Source organism: Zingiber officinale, chromosome 7A, assembly GCF_018446385.1.
Source record: "Zingiber officinale cultivar Zhangliang chromosome 7A, Zo_v1.1, whole genome shotgun sequence".
In the NCBI taxonomy this organism is placed as follows: Eukaryota; Viridiplantae; Streptophyta; class Magnoliopsida; order Zingiberales; family Zingiberaceae; genus Zingiber; species Zingiber officinale.
Window position 1 is genome coordinate 129,146,106 of NC_055998.1, and position 6,000 is coordinate 129,152,105.

Sequence of the window (6,000 nt, forward strand, 5' to 3'; positions counted from 1 at the left end):
AAATTCAACATTTGTAAGAGGAGGGTGTGACCCATTAATTTTATTATCTTGTCATCCTAACTTTATGACAAATAAAATTAATAGTTTGTTTTACTTTGGTCACACAATACAATAGCAGTGACTCCGTTGGGGAGGATACTATTGAATGTGTCTAAGTGTATACCATTACTTGATACTAAGTCCATTAAATAGGATTGTGCCCCTTCAGTTGGAGAAGATCACACGCTCTTAAATAATTTCCTATAACCATCTATAAAAGGAAGTTTGATCTAGTGACCGCAACAAACCCATCCGTTGTGGAGGGAGGCACTCAGAGCCAACACGCAAGCTTGTTGCATCACTTACAAACCAGTAATGGAGACCATGGGATTTATTAAAATCCCTCTCCCACTTAGTTATTTAAAATTGAGGATTTTAACCTATGCTAGCATACATCACGTGCATATTAATATCACAGTAAATAAAAACAATAAATTTGGAAATTATTTTTTCAACTATTATGGCCTTTTCCTTCACTGTCTTCGGTATGCTCCAACCCTAGCTGCTGTCATCTTTAGCCACCGCCATCGGGTCGAGTTGTCGCATCCATCTTGCTTCTTATTCCGCTACGCCTCTGGTGCTCCAAATGTACCATGCCTCGCAAGAATCCGATTCGCGACAAGAAAAGAATTTTACATATATCGATCCTATATTCCTCGAGGGAATGTACATGTAATCTAGAACGAAAAATAAAATTCTAAAATATAATACAGCTCCTGCTGTATTTTATACATATAATCATGCACACAAATAATGCCCTTGACATGTCCAAGGGTCCAATCACACATAATAACAATAAGCCATAATAGTTGGAGCCTACAACCAAAGAGTTAGCACATCCTACTATTTTCCTGCCTAAATTATGCATGACATGTGCATAACCTATTTGAATTCTAAAAATACACAGAGGCAAACCCTAGCTCTGATACCAATTGTTGGTTAATCCTAGGAAAACGTACCGGTTCCACTGTACAAATTTTTGTACAAGTGTCGAACCTTTCCTTAAATAACCTATTGTGTTCTTTAGAATTTAAATTAGGAATCGCAGACGGAACTTAACATCATTGATTCCAAATTTAACTTATCTGTACTTAATGGTTTAGATTTGAATCGCAAGCGGAACTTAACACTATTGATTCAAACCTACCTAGATTATTAATTCCATAGATATTAATTTCCAAAATTGGCTTCCAGGACTGCATGGCGAGGCACATGGCCTTCTTGGATATGGGAGCAACCACCACCGCCTAGGCAAAGCCTTTTAAGGAAAGCTAATATTTATTTCCTTAAATAACTCTAGGTCAACCAAAAGGAACAATCGAAACACAAGTTCGAAAAAGAAGAAAACACAAATTCGAAAAACTAGATCTAATTGCCTCTTGTATTTAGAATTCTTACAAAAAGAAAAACTAGCATGATGCGGAAAACAATTGCTAATTATACCTTCTTTTTGTATGCTAATGACCTCAAGATCTTCTGCCGTATTCCTCGCCTCGCCTTGGACGTCGTGTGGGCGACGATCTTCCAAGATGAACACCACCCTAGAGAGTCCTTCTCCTCCTTGCAATATTCGGCCACCACCACCTCTAATAGAAAAGAGAACAAAGGGAGAAGAGAAGGGAGAGGGCCGGCCACCAAAAGATCACCCAAGCAAAAGAATAAGAGTTGTGTCTCATGAAGCCCCCTTACCCCTTCTTTTATATTACTTGCCTAAGGTAAATAAGGAAAGATTTTAATAATTTTCCTTTTCCCTTTTTATTTTCCTTTTCCTTCCTATTGATTGAATTAATCATCAATCAATGGTTGAGATCAATCCTATTTGGTTTAGGATTGGGATTGATTTAATCCTATTGGCCGGCCCTTGCTTGGGCACCAAGCAAGGTGGCCGGCCACATTAAAAGGAAAAGAAAAAAATTTTTATATAAAATTTTACAAGATAAACTCTTATAAAATTTTACAAGCTCTCTTTCCTTAAGTAGGAGTTAAAAAAGGAAAGTTTCTAAAAATTAAAACCATGTTTTAAAATTTAAAAACTCTCTTATAAAATTTCCTTTTTTAACATGATGATAGAAAATTTTAATTTTAAAACTTATCTCCCTTTTTTCTTAAACCATGAGGATGGTTAAAAAGGAAAGTTTTAAAACTTTTAAAACTCTCTATTAAAACATATGGCCAAATTCAAATTAGAAAATTTTAAAATTAAAATCTCTCTTTTAAAACTTATAGTTTTCTACAAAGAGAAGATTTTAAAAATTCAAAACAACCCTCCTTTTTGAATTATTGTGGCCTTCAAGCTTGGTCACCAAGCAAAGGGTCGGCCCCTATAGAAGAGGATGTGGCTGCCCCTTGCTTAGTCACCAAGCATTGGACCGGCCCCCTTCTTGGACACCAAGAAGAGCCTTACATTTGGATGGACTTGAGGCTATAATGAGTCTACGACAAGGACCTAGAGGAGAAATTGGTTTTGGCTTTTCGATGAGCTTGAGTATCCCGTGTTCGCCCTTAACACACAACTCAAGTTCATCGATAACAACTCATTCCACTAAAGAGTTATTACCGCACCAATCCCAAATTACATTATGGGCTCCTTCATATCATGAGTGTGTTAGTCTCCCTGTGTTTAAGATTATGAATGTCCACTAATTAAGTAAATTACTGACAACTCACTTAATTAATATCTAGCTCCAAGAGTAGTACCACTCAACTTTATTGTCATGTCGGACTAAGTCCACCTGCAGGGTTTAACATGGCAATCCTTATGAGCTCCTCTTGGGGATATTCTCAACCTTGATAACTAGGACACAGATTCCTTCTATAATCAACAACACACACTATAAGTAATATCATTTCCCAACTTATCGGGCATATTGATTTATCGAGCTAAACCTCACCCTTTGATAAATCAAAGAAATAAATATTAAATATATGTGCTTGTTATTATATTAGGATTAAGAGCACACACTTCCATAATAACTAAGGTTTAGTTCTTTTACTAAGTCAGTACAAAAAGAACTTACCTAAATGATCCTACTCAATACACTTAAAGTGTATCAGTGTAATTTATTAGTTAAGATAAACTAATACTTAATTACACTACGACTATACTGATAGTTTGTTCCTTTCTATCTTAGTCGCGAGCAACAGTTTATAATTTATAAAGAACTGACAACATGATCTTCTAAGTGTGACACCACACTTCATGTTGTCTACTATATAAATTAATTGAACAATTACATTTAATAAATAAATGCAGATATTGACCAATATGATTCTTTTATTTTAGCAAATAAATGTTTACAAAAGCTAGGCTTTTAGTATACACTCTAACACATACAAGCACCTCCAGATTGGCAGAAAGAGACACACTTAACCTTCTCGACTTCTGGCTAGTCAAGAAGCTCCATTATGCTCTCAAGTGTCTTGAACCAAGCCTGGGCATCCCAGGGCTCAGTCGTGCCTGAGAATCTTTCATGTTTCAGCTTCAGCCACGGGATGAGGTATGCTTCTTGTCTTCTAGGTGTTGTGGCGACTTCTAGGGTAACCGATAGGACTTCAGTCACCACTGGGGTCTCCACATTAATGGTTGGGGGAGTGGAAGAAGTTGGCTTCTGATTGGCTATTAGATTTGCAATCACTTGCTGCTCCTCGCTACTTGTCTCTGAAGTTGGGCAACAACTTCAGAGAGATTGGGCTCAGTTAATCTAAGCTCTTCGTTCTCCTGAACTCGGCCCTCAACATGAACGGTACGGGGGCGTCCTCTTCTTGACATCTAATTATGCAGAGAAAAGGCTTGATAGCTTCTCTAACCCTTCTAATCATACTTATATATGAATATAGAAAAGGGAAACAAAATCTTCTATCTTACTTAAGCATTCAAAAACAAATACTCTATACTGCAGTTAATAATAGGGAAAGCAGAATAAAGAAAGAATTTAAATACTTTCTTACTTGGAGACGGCAAGGATGATGCTGATGTGTGTGTGATGCTGGAGAATGAAACGCTGCTCTAATACCAACTGTAACGACCCACCTTCTACACTACTACTACTCTCTAGAGGTGGACGCTACTTAACTACTAACTCTACTTAACCGGTACGCTACTTAACTACGAGAAATCCCTACCGAAAAATTTCGGCAGAATCTCCCCTGTACCGGTGACCTAATCAACAATACAAACAGTGTATACTCAGCCACAGGCGGCTGGAACATATAATTACACAACCACGCAGTAATAAAACCCACTATTACTCAAGGAAAGCTATTCTAGCAATAGTAATCAAACATAACTCCAACAATAAGACGTATCAAACTACGAGTGCGGAATAAAACTTAATTACAATCTCACAAAACTTCATAATAGTATTTAAGAAGAAAACTAGAACATAAACTGAAACTCTAAACAGGTAAGTCCTGAACATTTGCTAGTAAACTCTGGATCTCTCCATAGTCCAGTCATCACACACCTTCATCACCACCACCACCCTGTCACCTCCCTTTCATATCTTAGCTTTTCCTTTATCTGCAATAGGAGGAAAAATAAAACTATAAGCGAAATGCTTAGTAAGTACTAATCTATCTCACAAAAACTCGAAGTGCATAAAAAGAATGCAACAATACTAAAACTGAAATGCTAAAAGGAAAGTTGCATGTACTCATGGTATACAGAAATAAAGCTGAATACTAAACATGCTCACTAACTGACAGGAAAATAATGAAACTACTACTGTAGGCTTAGAATTAAAGAAACTAACTTATATTGATTCTAAGCATAATACTTGTTTTATTTTCTTATATCTTTATACCAGAAATTAATCTTTTAATTTCTCTTTTACTTTCTTCTTCTTTTCTTCTTTCTTTTCTTCTTTCTTTTCTTCTTCTTTGGGCCCAGGCTTAGTACCATCTTTGTTTTGCGCGCTCTCTAATAGTGACTGAGGTAGCGAGCCTTTAGTCCTATGAGGTAAAGACCTTGGTCTTACTAGGGCCAAAACCTTGGAATTGGTCACCTGGATTTATTTAACGACAACCTTGGAAGTCGGGTACTAGCCTCTTACTTTAATTTACTAGTTATTTCTTTTTAACTAAACTCTAGTCTTTTCTTTACTCATACTTCTCATACTCCTTGATTAGAGCTTATTAGAATCCTGTAGATATATCTAACAAGTGTAGTGATCCGGTAGTAAGAGTGGGCCCCCCCCCCTTTTTCTTGCAAAGTCAACGCCAAGGGGAAGTCACCGGAACAGCCGCCCACCCAGAGGAGAGTGTGGTCCGACCGGACGGACGGCCGTAGACGGCCGGTCCGATTGGACTGCCGGCCGGTCGATGGAATCGAGTACCCGGAGGGGTCCGGCCGGCTCGCACTTATAGTTGGGAGGCACCCTGTCAAATCGGGGTTCCGACGCTCAGTTAAAATGGTCATGGACCGAGCTGACCTTTTGACCGACCGCAGTCATAAAGCACCCCTGTTTGTTAGTCTCCACAAAGCACAAGTAAACCACTGCGGATGTCCGATCGGATGTTTAGGTATCTGTCCGCTCGGACTACAAGTTTGGAGCAAAGGAAAAGGCCAGAGGATTTCTTTCTTTGACAACCTGTAGGTTTCACGTGTGTGCCATGCTCCAAATCTTGTGACAGGGGATTCTGCTGTCCCATCGAGGGCATGCTTTGACTGTAGCGATATGGGTCAGGTAAACTTTCTGACAGCCGCGTACCTAGGAAAGGACAGGTAAGCTTTCTGACAGCCGCATACCTAGGATAGGACAGAGGACACTTATGCACCTTGGCACGCGTGCCAAACCTTTCACGACTCTATATAAAGAACCTCGGTTTCATCGACGGGAATTCAGTGCGTACTTCGAGACTTCGAGCCACCTTGTTCATCGTGATTTACGACTTGAGCGTGAGGGTCGGGAATCCCTTCCCGCTCGACTGCGAGATAGCGAGCATCTCGACACTAGTTGGAGA